The following is a 14,759-nucleotide window of genomic DNA, read 5'->3' as shown; positions in this document are numbered from 1 at the left end:
GGTGGCTGGTGGGGCGTGTGGTGTATGTAACCGTTCCACCTTTAAGAGAACTATTTTAAGAGATGCACTACTTCATCTTGGCTGCGGTATACTGTAATACCGGTGGTGACCACACGGTATATAAGTGCTGTGTAATGATTTATTGGGCAGTTCCGCCCTGACCTTTGACTAGTAAAGACCTGTTAAAATTTACTCTTGTGGTCTGTGTAGTAATTCTCACTATAACACACAGACTTAACAGTGGCGACGAGTACGATCTTACCCTGCGGCGGAGATACATCCAAGGCAGTTTAACGGGCGTCGAGAAGAGGCATCCACCCTCATCATTCTGCTGAGAAAAGACTCGGGTCTGCAGAACAAAGGAAGAATTCTGACACGAAGCCTTCCATCAGCAACAGGCAGTGATCATCCCTTCTATCACGGTGGTGGGTAAGCCGATCAGCGACGAGCAGCAAGTCGGCCACGTTGGCTGTGAAGTAGGGGAGGGAAAAACGGAGGATATAAGGGCGGAGAATTCGACCACGGCCGGGGAAAAGAGCCGGACAGAAGTCGGGGCCAGAGGCGCTGAGACTGGGGCAACGTAAGGCACGGGAGCCGCGGTGAATGCAAACGCAGCCGATGTAAAAGACCGGCCTGCAAGCGGGCTGGGAGACGCAACAGCGTCGAGAGAGAGCTCGACCGCGACCGGTGAAAAAGGCCGGGCAGCTACCGAGGCTGCGAGGCGCAGCGACCGGGACAGCGTAAGGCGCGGGAGAAAATAAAAAAAAACGCGGAGAACTCAGCCGCAGCCGAGGGAAAGGACCGGACTGCAAGAGGGGCTGGGAGGCACGATTTGAAAACCGCTGGGGAGGGCGAACGCAGCAATACGGCAATCACCATTACAGCCAGCGGGGGAGAAAGGCAAACGCGGGAAGCCGCCATTTTCGTAGGCGGGGGAAGAAGACAAGCGCGGGAAACCGCCATTTTGAAAAAAAAATAAAAATAAAAATAAAAGAAAAATTTCTTTTTGTTTCTCAAGAAGATTGCGAGGATGCCTAAGCATGGTAACATCAACGATTTCGATCCCGATGTTGAAGATTGGGCCACGTATGTAGAACGCATAGAGATATTGTAAGGCAAATAAAATATCAAATGAAGATAAAGCACTAACCTTACTAAACTCAATGGGTGCGAAGACATACGGGCTATTGAAGCATCTTCTATCACCAGCTAAACCGGCGGATCAGACTTTCGCTAATATTGTTGCTGTCCTGAAGAATCATTTGAACCCCACACCGCTGATGTTAGCGGAACGATTTAAATTTTATGTGAGAACGCAACTGAAAGAGGAAAGCAACGCGGAGTATTTAATTGAACTGCGTAAGCTAGCGAAATACTGTCAGTTTGGGGAAAGACTGACAGAGGCACTGAGAGACAAATTCGTGTGTGGATTGTCGAAAGAAGGAACACAAAAGCGGTTGCTTGAAGAGAATGATCTTACACTTGATAAGGCTGTCACTATTGCAGCATCGCACGAAGCCGCAGCGAGAGGCACTGCGGAAATGCAGCTGAAGGCAGCGGTACTCAGCGTAGATCAAATGGCTTTGGGTACAACGAAATGTTATCGTTGTGGAAAGACAACACATGATCAGAACCAATGCTGGTTTAAAAACCAGGAATGTAGAAAATGTGGCAAGCTTGGTCACATAGCTAAAGTATGCCGGTCAGGAAAGAAGACCAGCAACAAAAAGTCACCGCAGGAAAAGTGCAGAAAGGTACATAAGGTGGCTGAGAAGAGTTCGGATGAACAGAATTCGGATTCAGACTCCAACAGCAAGGAACTGGGTAGTCTGAGAATTCACAATGTGAGTAAGGAAGCTGACCTACAAACTATCTGGGTCACACTGCAGATAGCAGGAGTCCAAGTGAAGATGGAATTGGACACCAGATCAGCGTTGACGGTCATGAATAAGCAAGATTACAAAAGGTTATGCACACATATTCCCCTACGGGATACGGAGATAGTATTGCAGACATACACGGGGCAAAGAGTATACCCCATCAGAAAGATAAAAGTCAAGGTGGTACACAAGGGCAAAGAACACCAAGGAATGGACATATATGTACTACCTGAGGGAGGTCCACCACTTCTGGGACGGGAGTGGATCAGGAAAATAAATATGGACTGGCACTCCCTAAAAACAATAACGGTAGATTCCGGGAAAAAAAAAGATGTCAAACCTGCACGATTGTCCAGAATATTGGATGAGGGCATATGCAGCAGTGACAGTGACAAAGCAGAGAGTGAGAACTCGGTGAAGACAATCAGCTCAGACTCTGGAACTGATGATGGTAAGACCAGCCCATGCGCAAAAGACAAGTCTAAAATGGACTTGCAGACTAATGATGGAAAAACGAAGGAGTGCATAAATGCTTCAGGAGAGAACAAAGTATCAGAACAGAATTCCACTGAACAACAACAACATAGTTTGACAGAGAATTCTGAGTCTGTCCAGTCTACAAGCATACACATTTCTGAGGAACACCGGGCTCGAACTCAACTCAATTTCAAACTACAACAGCAATTAGAACAAATGATTCGCCGTTTTGAGCAAGAGATGAATGCAAAGAAAAAGTTCTTTGACACGGAGTTGGAGAATCTGGGAAGACAGCAGAAGCAACTGATTGAGAAAATGGATCAGAAACACACAAACCGTCTGCGCGATAAGGCCAAACGAATCAAAGCTGAGCAAGAAAGGGAATATGTCAAATTCATCGATCAGTTGAAAGCTAAGAAGAAAGAGCACCCTTTTGTGAGCAGTGTCAGCAGTAATAAGCCACTCAGGGAATTGGTGGCAGAGGCAAAAGCTGAAGTGATGGAGGAAATAGAAGACAATAGAGAAGAAGCAGAAGATGATGACTCATCTGAACCATTATCACCCCTACCAGGTCACGCAGGTGGTCCCTCCGAACTGAGCCAAATCAGTCTGGAAGTAGAAAAACTTCCCAAGGTACTCGAGCCTTTAGAGTCAGCAATGCTGGTTCTGAAGTTACGAAAGTTCAAGCTGTTAAGTCCAGTGAAGGACTATTAGATGAGTCACCCCAGCAACAAGAACCTACTACACCACCGAAAACTACTACACCATCGAGGCGTTATCCGGACCGAGTCAGGAAGCCTCCAGAGAGACTGAATCTGTGAACTGTTTTTACAGGAAGTTGTGTATATATGTTATTATGTTATGTTTAATGGGGAATATATACTGTTAAGCTAAAAAGGGAGGATTGTGGTGTATGTAACCGTTCCACCTTTAAGAGAACTATTTTAAGAGATGCACTACTTTATCTTGGCTGCGGTATACTGTAATACCGGTGGTGACCACACCGGTATATAAGTGCTGTGTAATGATTTATTGGGCAGTTCCGCCCTGACCTTCGACTAGTAAAGACCTGTTAAAATTTACTCTTGTGGTCTGTGTAGTAATTCTCACTATAACACACAGACTTAACAGGGCGGGGGGAGGTTGGTTCAGCATTTAGGTGCCTTATGGGTGCATTGGTGCAACCTAACTAAATCGTGCCATTATGAGGCTGTCCTGGGCCTCCCGGGCAGTAATGTGCACCGCTGCTGATGCCATGTCTACTTCAGGTTCCTCCTCCTTCTCGTTTTCTTCCTGCTCCTCCTCCTCCAAAGAGGTTCTATGCTCTGCGCCTTGCTCCTCCTGCAGCTTCAATTCTTGCTACTGTGCTATGTTGTGCAGAGTGCAGCATACTACAATCACTCTGGAGACTCTGGCAGGTGCGTATTGAAGGGCTCCTCCAGATCTGACCAGGCATCTGAAGCGCATCTTCAGCATACCGATTGCTTGCTCTATTACACATCTTATCGTCATTTGGCCTCCTCAAGGGTGTCATCAGCCACATCTTCAGTGGATAGCCCTTGTCTTCAAGCAGCCAGCCGGTAAGTCTGGCCGGAGGTACGAAGGGTTGAGGAAGGGTGGACTGGCGCAGGACGGATGAATCATGACAGCTCCCTGGGAATTTGGCACACACATGCATCATGATATTTTTGTGGTTGCAGACGAGCTGCACATTGATGGAGTGGAAGCCCTTATGGTTCATGAACACCCCTGGTGATCTAGGGTGCCTTGATGGCCACATGTGTGCAGCCGATGACGCACTGCACCTGTGGGAAGCCAACCAGAGCCACAAAGCTGAGCGCCCGTTCAGTCTGACTGGCTTCATCAGTGGCAAAGTGTACATGTGCCTAACTTGTCAAACATGGCATCGGTCACCTGGGTGATGCTTTGTGGGCGGCCGACTGCGAGACCCTGCAAATGTCTCCCCAGATCCCTGGAAGAGCCTGAGGCGAGGAAGTTGAGGGCAGTAGTGACTTTGACAGCCACTGGTAACACGTGTCCACCAGGTCCACTTGGCAGCAGGTCTTCTTCCAGCAGGCTACAAATGACTGCCACGGCCTGGCGTGATAGCCTGAGCCTCCTGAGGCACTGGTGTTCAGTCATGTCCAGGAAGCTGATCCTCTGCCTGTATACCCTGTGTTGGGGGTATCACCTCCTGCAAGGTGCATGTCTGAGCTCATCTCCTCTCTCCTGTGGCGTGGCAGGTCGGTGAGTAAAAGGCTGCTTCTGCTCCTGCTGGTGTTGCTGGTGTTGTTGCTGGTGGGGCTCATCTTAGTCCTCATCTGAGATCCAAGGTGAAACAGCTTAAGCGGCACCCAAGCTGATCTGATATATGACAGAGGTGAAGTGAAGATCAGAGGCACAATCCTCCAATGTAATGAGAGTGACTTCCAATGTAGTGAGAGTGACTTCCAAAGTTGTAGAAATCACCTGAAAACTCCTGAAAGCAAACTCTCATCACAAGTGTTGTCAGCAAGAGCCTTTCCCTTAGACAAGGAAGCAGGTGTGAGGTGTGAGTATTTATGTGATTTTTTTTAACTGTCATTTATTCAGCTCCCACAATTGCAGCCTTACTTTCACTGACGAGATTCAGCAAGCCTGGGAATCTCATGCACAGCCAATAATAGCTGCAACATCAGGTAAATAAAGGCTGTTAATAGCCTCTTAGCAATCTTTAAAGTGCTTTAATTAGGGCAGCCACCTCTCCCAACTCTGATGCGCTGATTAATGTGCCCGAGTTAAAGGCGGAAGCCAATGGGTTGAAGCTGGCTTCCCGACGCGCTGTCAATTTTGGCGCTTTTAACTGCCCACCCACTCGCAAACCCACACACTCTTCAAAGTAAAAATTCAGCCTGCAGAGTCCAAACCAGGAAGTAGAAAACAGGAAATATAAATCAGATTTAAATGATGTACAGAAAGTGAAATAAAGATTGCGAAATACAAACGGCATTAAGGGAGCGAGATAAAAGAGACAGACAGAAAAAGTTCATTTCCAACACTAATTTTCTTCTGAATGAATGAGACTCCACATCTGTAAGATTAAATTTTCAGGGTCAGAGAGGTTGTTCAGCAGTAATTATCACTTATCACGCTGTTAAAAACTTACATTCCTGAATGCACCAGCCCTAACTTTTTCAGCCGTTTCTGGTACAGAACTAGTGAGCAAGTACCCCAAGTTCACGTCGTTGCAGTCATTTCAATGCTGAGTCTATCGGCGAGGACTGCAACAGCGCATCCTGTGGAGGAGCAGGGTAGCTCTGACAGCAACTTCTGATTTTCACGTTTAACTGCACATGTGCGTACTCTAGAAGTTGCTGTCAGATTTTCTCCGTTTGTAACGCTGTTTACCTCACCATTATTCTTATCGCAAAATCTGGCCCAATGTCATGGATTATGGCATAATGCCATACAAAATAAACAAAATCCTGCTCTTCATAAGTACCTGGAGTAAATTAGACAAATGAGTTGAAGATTTATTTGTCTAAACAGTTCTCTCATTTATTTTATATTTCAATATAATTAACATGAATTGATATGAAGTAGGTGGGCAGACATTACAGTAAAACAACCATTGAGGAAACTGCCACTTTTGTTATAGTTCACCAATAATTATACACTGCTAGCAGTAAATTTCCTAATTAAAATCCACTTTGGAAACATAAATCCTAGCTTCACACTACTTTTAAACTTTTATTTGATTTTAAAATTAAAAAAACAAAGCATGGTTTGAATACAAACTTCTGAGACTGAGGAGGTGGTGTCAAAATGATTTGTTTTGTTCACTTATTTTTAAAACATGGCTTAATAACTTTAACCATCGAGGTCACTAAAATTATGTGGCCAGCAGTTTCAAACCTTGATATTTAGACAGGATAGTTACAAATTGCTTGTAAGGAAGTTTAATGTTAACTCAGTGGTCCTTTTACTCGAATATCTGCCCTCCTATTTCTAATCTCAGTAAAACAACTGCCTCCATTGATGACCATAAAGAAATTTTAAAATATTTATCATGTTATACTTATCCACTGAGCTGAAGCCTACTTGCACAGCAAACTGCTGGATGAATTAACTGCTTCAGAGCATCTTACTGACACCACACCAATTAATTAGACTGTACAGTCCGTTCAGTAAATAGCATAGATGCAGCATTACTAAATATGAGTTACAAGAGCATTGATTCTTCTACAGCAGCTCAGGTTAATTCTTGAACAAAAATCAAAGCTTTTGAAAAAAATATTTTTAAGCAACAGAGAAACTTGACTCAAATCATTAAAGGTGTCTCAGGACTATACTGACTGGAACCACTGGCAAGGATGTTGCGGCTGATTTCTAACATGTTTCAATATTAATATGGCACAACCGTGAAAATGATCTGAAATCATACTAAATTGTTTGCCGGTATACTTAAAAATATAAAACATTAAAAATAAAACATTAGGGCCGTGAAATTCGGTAGGTTAGCGCCCCCCATTAGCGCCTGGTGGGGACGCTAACGGGACGCTAAGGGGTTAGAGCCTGGCCCCGGCAAATTCAACGCCACACGCGACCTTCAGTGGCGAAATAGTGCTGGCGCTAACTGTTAGCGCCTAGGCCTCTAGCGCCTCTCACATGGTGACATCAATGCGTGTGCAACGCCCCGTTAACGGCCCTGATGCAAAATTGCCTTTCACCCTCTGCTTTAGCGCCTTGCGCTGACAACGCCAGTAAGAGGAGGCGTTGTGAACTCGGAAGTGTGCTGCAGGAGCGGTAATTAAAGGGAATGCTTCTGTGTCGCTTGAACATTGCGAAAAATGCGCTTTCAGTGATCGCTGTTTATTACTTGCACCAGTCTTCTGCTCGCTGAACCTACATTGGCTCCCTGTTAAGCAGCGCCTCGACTGCAAAATTCTCATCCTTGTTTTCAAATCCCTCCATGGCCTCGCCCTTTCCTATCTCTGTAATCTCCTTCTGCCCTACAACCCCCCCCGAGATATCTGCGCTCCTCTAATTCTGCCCTTTTGAGCATCCCTGATTATAATCGTTCAACCATTGGTGGCCGTGCCTTCTGTTGCCTAGTCCCTAAGCTCTGAAATTCTCTGCCTAAACCTCTCCACCTCGCTACCTCTCTTTCCTCCTTTAAGACACTCCTTAAAACCTAGCTCTTTGACCAAGCTTTTGGTCACCTGCCCTAATTTATCCTTATGTGGCTCGGTGTCAAATTTCTTGTCTTAAAATACTCCTGTGCAGCGCCTTGGGACATTTTACTACGTTAAAGGCACTGTATAACTACAAGTTGTTGTTGTTGTTGCACAATTTTTTTTACACCTTTTCCTCAAACATCTCCAAATGCTGCGCTTTCTGAAAGTGATGGGGGCTGCAATGGCCCGGGTCATGTTGAAAAACACCACTGATGACTATGAGGTTATACAGCGTGATTGGCCCTTCCCTTTAAGAGATGAAGGCAGCCTGTGTGATTAAAGAATGCGGTTTGGACTGCTTTATCGCTCTGCTGGTAGTGCCCCGCTCTCAGAGGTTAGCGCCCTAAGAGTGTAGCGCTTGATTTAGTGCTCCACTTCCCTCTTGGAGCGCTAACAATGAATTTCGCGGGAGTCGACAATGATTACCTCCTGGCGCTAATTCTTCAGCTTTTAAAGTTTTAGCTCCCCAAATGGGGCTATACCGAATTTCTCCCCCTAGTTATTTAGTGAGCAATACTCCCTAACAATATAGAATTTTTTCAAAAAACTGGTGAACCTAGTGACTCTGGCCACGCCGACCTTCTATAACTTGAATATATTCTGCTGGTGAACTCATTCAGCTACTGCCCGAGTTAATCCATACTCGGCACACATTCTGGCAACCTGTTTGAGAGGTGACTGGCTCTCTGAAATCGTGTCCAACCTAACGCTACGCTTTCTTATTTTCTATTGCTACCCATGTTCCTATCCTGTCTATCCAGCTTAAATAACCTATCCACCTGAACAGATTCTATTACCTTCACCATTTTAAAGACATCAATCACATCCCCTCAAAGTATACATTTCTCCATTGGAAAAAAAACTTGGTTCTCTGAGCCTGTCCTGATTACTAAGAGCCCTGAGACTTGATATTGAATTGGTGGTTCACATGTGGACCCTCTCCATATGAGGGGACTAAAACTGGGCACCATATTCTAGAATAAAAACAGAAAATGCTGGAAATACTCAGCAGGTCAGACAGCATCTGTGGAGAGAGAAGCACAGTTAACGTTTCAGGTCGATGACCCTTCGCCCCTGCAGCTTGTCAACCTCATTAACCATACTTCGGACATTTACACACATGCACTCCAAACCTAACTTGGATCTCTTTGTATTTTCCATGATCCCACCTAATTCTGTATTATTTCTAACTCTAATTGCCTCTCCCAGTCTTCTGTGCACTTTGTTTCTACTTTTTAATACTACATCCTGGTGCCCAAACCCCTGCCGAATTAGTTTAATCCCACCCCCTCACAGCACTAGTTAACCAGCTCGCAAGGATATTGGTCCCAGCTCTGTTCAGGTGCAACCCGTCCATCTTGAACAAGTCCCTCCTATCACAGAACAGGACCCAATGTCCCAGTAATCTGAAGCCCTCCTTCCTGCACCATGTCTCTAGCCACGCGTTAACCTGCCATATATTCCTATTTCTACTCTCACTAGCGTGTGGCACTGGGAATAATCCAGAGATTACTACCTTTGACGTCCTGCTTTTTAACTTCCTCCCTACCTCCTTAAACTCTGACTGCAGGACCGCAACTCTCTTCCTCCCTACGTCGTTGGTTCTGACATGGACCACGACTTCTGGCTCTACCCCTCCCCCCGCAGAATGTTCTGCACCCTCTCCCTAATGTCCTTTACCCTGGCACTTGAGTTTTTTGAGGAAGTAACATACAGGGTGGATAAAGGGGAACCAGTGGACGTAGTGTATTTAGACTTCCAAAAGGCATTTGACAAGGTGCCACACAAAAGATTATTGCTCAAGATAAAAAATCACGGGATTGGGGGGTAATATTCTGGCGTGGGTGGAGGATTGGCTCTCTAACAGAAAGCAGAGAGTTGGGATAAATGGTTCGTTCTCAGATTGGCAACCAGTAACTAATGGTGTTCCGCAGGGGTCAGTGCTGGGTCCCCAACTCTTTACAATCTATATTAACGATTTGGAGGAGGGGACCGAGTGTAACATATCAAAGTTTGCAGATGATACAAAGATGGGACGTAAAGTAGTGAGTGAGGAGGACATAAAAAACCTGCAAAGGGACATAGACAGGCTAAGTAAGTGGGCAGAGATTTGGCAGATGGAATACAATACTGGAAAGTGTGAGGTTATGCACTTTGGCAGGAAAAATCATAGAGCAAGTTATTATCTTAATGGCAAGAAACTGGAAAGTACTGTAGTACAAAGGGATCTGGGGGTCCTGGTGCACGAAACTCAAAAAGTTAGTATGCAGGTGCAGCAAGTGATTAAGAAGGCCAATGGAATGTTGGCTTTTATTGCTAGGGGGATGGAATATAAAAACAGGGAGGTATTGCTGCAGTTGTACAAGGTATTGGTGAGACCGCACCTGGAATACTGCATACAGTTTTGGTGTCCATACTTAAGAAAAGACATACTTGCTCTCGAGTCAGTACAAAGAAGGTTCACTCGGTTAATCCCGGGGATGAGGGGGTGGTCATATGAGGAGAGGTTGAGTAGATTGGGACTCTACTCATTGGAGTGCAGAAGAATGAGAGGCGATCTTATTGAAACATATAAGATTGTGAAGGGGCTTGATCGGGTGGATGCGGTGAGGATGTTCCCAATGATGGGTGAAACTAGAACTAGGGGGCATAATCTTAAAATAAGGGGCTGCTCATTCAAAACTGAGATGAGGAGAAACTTCTTCACTCAGAGGGTGGTAGGTTTGTGGAATTTGCTGCCCCAGAAAGCTGTGGAAGCTACATCATTAAATAAATTTAAAACAAAAATAGATAGTTTCCTAGAAGTAAAGGGAATTAAGGGTTACGGGGAGCGGGCAGGAAATTGAACATGAGTCTAGGTTCGGAATGGTCATGGCCCTGTGGGTAGTGGAGTGGGCCCAGGGGCCGTGTAGCCTTGTTCTGCTCCTACTGTGTTCTAATTCTGTGTTAGATTTCAGGAGATGGTTTTATTCCTGTTCCTGGCTGGGGTGGCAATCGCCTTTACAGAAGGTAAGTACTGTAGAAAATATAGGGACAGAGTGATCTCCTGGAAGAATTTCGATCGCCTAGATGGGTCGGAGAAAAATTTCCCAGATTTTTTCTCCCAAATTGGCCATTGGGTCTTTATCTGGTTTTTCGCCTCTCCCGGGAGATCACATGGGTTCGGGTGGATGCAGAGTGATAGAAGATTTGAGGTTAGGATCAGATCAGCCATGATCTTATTGAATGGTGGAGCAGGCTCGAGGGGCCGATTGGCCTACTCCTGCTCCTATTTCTTATATGTTCTTATGTAACACACCATATGGGTTTCACATCGACGGTAGCAGAACTACCTGTCTGTCCCCCTGATTATCGATTTCCCAATTACTACTAAATGTTGACAAATCTACTTAAACAAGTTCCGATGGGAAGGAGTGATTAAGCAGAATTGTTCACGCCATGATGTGGTGGTCAAGAGAAGGTCTGCTGTATCAGTTTGGTAGGAATGTCTCCTGCAGCCATTAGGGTTTATCCTCCACTTCTTCTTCAGGCTGCTGTCCTCTTGGTGATGCACTTGGTGGGAGCTTTATTCCACGTGCCTCCATGAGGAAACCTCTGTATGGTAAACATGTAGTCCACCACCTCAATCCTTGAGATCCTCACCAGATCACACTGCAAAACACCCCCAGATCAATCCAGGTCCCTGAAGTGCAGCTTCAACAAGTTTATGGTGTGTTCAATGATGATTCTGGTGGATGAATGGACCTGGTTATTGTGCTGCTCATCTAGGGTTCTGGGAAAGCCCACAGGTATTGTCAGCCAAGGTTGAAGAGGGCAACCTTCACATAAACGGTACCACCCAGAGACGTGCCTTTTGGATTAAAGAGTGCTGGCACTGTGAGGTTTTCTCGTGTATGATGCTACACTGCTGGTTGCAAACAAGCGGTATATTGAGAGAGTGGTGTTCTTTCCCTGTTGACATCTGGTCATTGATGAAAGGAGCACACATGGCCACATTTGTCCCATCTATGGCTCTTTGGGCCCTGCAAAGTCCAGCCACTCAGTAAAATTACAATGCTCAGCTATATGACACTGATTATCCATGGGGAAGCTGATGAAATTGCTAGCTCTAGGGAACAACACATCCATGATTTGCTTGATGCATCTGTGCACAGCTGTTGCAGATGTGTCCAGTGACAGCCTGGAATGCCCTAATGGCTCAGAAGTTAACAGCTATTGACAGAGCACTGCATATCATCGCAGTGGACTGCTGATCTGATTGCAGCATGTGGCATAACTGTGTCAGCTTCCGTTATAATGTGAAGCCTCCACTCCACATGCACTGGCCTAGAAATCCGATAACGCAAGAAAACGGGCGCTGCCACCGCGGGGCGAGGTTAACTCGAACTCGTAAAAAGAGCGCAGGCAGCACCGTTATTTTGGTTGTTTATTTCAATGATTGGAGCGCAGAACCTACCGTGCAACGTGCTGTTTCAGGCAGTGCACTCAGCAGGAGGCCCAATGTAGCGCGGCCGTAACATTGGCCAATGTCCCTGGAGCGAGGCAGCGTTTTCTTAAAGCTAGCCTGTCATTTTAGAAAGCAGTCTCGAGCCCTTAAAGGGGAACAGTCTTCCAAAATAAAAAAAAATAAAAATCATTAGAAATAGGCAGTCTTTAGCCCTTAGAGCTCAACTGTCTCCTGGAAAAAAATAAACATTAAAAATAATTCCAAAATGGCAGTCTTCCGCTCTTAAAGCTGAACTGCCTTCTGCACGTAAAAAATGGTAGAAGTGCTTCAGCACTAACACAAATGGCTCAACAAGTCAGGGAAAGGGCACTCAGGGTCTCACGCAAAACTCCAGCTTTGTGCAGAGGGTCAACACTGGAAGAGACGTCCTCTAGCCACAGGGGCCAGGAGGCCCTCCAGAAAGAAGGATGTGGGGCCAGATCAATGTTGCTCTTTAGCTGCGCAGCCACGCAGTTGTGCTGCGATTTGCAGGTCCCGCGCAGCAGGCTCCATGGCGCTCTAATGGCAAAAACCGTGCATGAGCAGTAATTTGAATGGGATGCGCAGCCCCCTAAAGGGGTTGTGCACCCAAAAATAATTACAGGGAACATTGGACCAGATCACTGAGGCCGTCTCTGCCAGCAGTGTCGTCCCCAGGGCCTGGCTCCAGTGCCCAAAGAAGTTTCATGACATCAAACCAGTGGTCAAGGTCAGTGAATGCATCTTCAAAACACGTCTCCTTATAACTACACCAATAGCCTCACACACTGTTCAATGCTTGACCGCCCCCCACCCCCCACCGCACCCCGCCCATCACTCACCTATCAACAATCTAACAAACACGAGGTACAGGTCCCATTCCTAGCTTCACCTCACCCCCTTGGAGGAGACAGTGCAGGCCATTCTTGGCAGGGAATGGCTGAGCCCTTGGCCAGCGACGGGGCTGAATGAATACAAGATGCCGGTATCCTCATACGTTATCTCCCTTCTCACATCCCACTTCCCCCTCATCCCACAATCTCTTCTGATGTATAAGCTGCGCATGGTGTAAGCATGCGTCTCTTTACCACCCCCGTCCCCCCCTCACCACAACCCTACCCTTGTGCCTTCCTCATTTCAGACACCCACAAATTCCAGCCTGCCCAGCCAGTGGTTGACCAAGAAGAGGGAGAGGAGAGAGAAGAAGATGAAACACCATCACTCCATTTCACACTCCCAGCCACCAGTTCCTCGAGGTCATCCTGCAAGGCCATTTGCAGTGTCCCCCACTGAAAATCAGCAGTCTTCCACCAGCCATGCTGCAGTCACTGAGATAGCACTGCACAACATCAGTAGGATAGGCAAAGGCACATACAAGACAGTCACTGAGGGAATGCATAAGGGTGATGAGTTGATTTCTTAATGTCATATTGGATGTATAAATGTATAAAGATGGATTGGAAAGTTTGCCTTGTGGTGGCTTTTATTTCAGTACTGTGGCCAAGAGGACGCTGTGATACAAAAGCAAAATACTGAGGATGCTGGAAACCTGAAATAAAAACAGAAATACTCAGCAAGTCAGGCAACATCTGTGGAGAGAGAAACAGAGTTAACGTTTCAGGTTCATGATCCTTCGTCAGAACTGGAAAAAGCTGGAGATGTAACAGGTTTTTAAGCAAGCAGGGAAACGGGGAGGGGAGGAAAGAACAAAAGGGAAGGTCTGTGATAGGATGAAAGACAGGAGAGATTAAGAGACAAAAGGGATGATGGTGCAAGGCAAAAGGAGATAGTAATGGGACATGTTAAGAATCAAAAGATGGCTCTAGATGAAGTGTAAGAATGGAAGACAGCTGCCATGTGAGGGAGAGAAAAAAAATATGTAATGATCAGTAACAGAGGGAAGGTAAGGTGTGGGACAAATGTTGAAAGGGGAATTGGGGTTGTGATCACTGGTACCGCAGGCGGATCATTCTATCCCGGATATCCTGGCCAGAAAGGGGCTGTCTGGGTTGCATCCATCCTTCCACTTCCTCCTCTTCTGCTTCTTCCTCTTCTGTTTCTTCCTCTTCCCTCTCTGAGCAGCTTGTCCCCTTTCCTGCCTCTGATTCATCTCTATGTGCCCCCCAGGACTGTGAGCAAATGGTCTTCTCAGAGGCAAAATACTGAAGATGCTGGAAATCTGAAATAAAAACAGAAAATGCTAGAAATACTCAGCAGGTGAGCCAACATCTCGACTTGAAACATTGGGCTCGATTTTGCCGGCGCTCAGAAACATAGAAACATAGAAGATAGGAGCAGGAGTAGGCCATTCGGCCCCTCGAGCCTGCTCCGCCATTCAATGAGATCATGGCTGATCATCTAAATTCAGTACCCGGTCCCTGCTTTCTCTACATATCCCTTGATCCCTTTAGCCTTAAGAAATATATCTAACTCCTTCTTGAAAATATTTAATGAATTGGCCTCAACTGCCTTCTGTGGTAGAGAATTCCCCAGGTTCACCACTCTCTGGGTGAAGAAATTCCTCCTCATCTCTGTCCTAAATGGCCTACCCCTTATCTTTAGACTGTGACCCCTGGTTATGGAGTCCCCAGCCATCGGGAGCATCCTTCCTGCATCTAGTCTGTCTAAGTTTCAATGAGATCCCCTCTCATTCTTCTAAACTCCAGCAAGTATAAGCCCAATCGACCCAATCTCTCCTCATACGTCATTCCTGTCATCCCA

This window comes from Somniosus microcephalus, chromosome 8, assembly GCF_052327205.1.
Source record: "Somniosus microcephalus isolate GS21.2 chromosome 8, FLI_Smic_1.0, whole genome shotgun sequence".
Lineage (NCBI taxonomy): Eukaryota > Metazoa > Chordata > Chondrichthyes > Squaliformes > Somniosidae > Somniosus > Somniosus microcephalus.
This window is presented reverse-complemented; position numbering follows the sequence as displayed.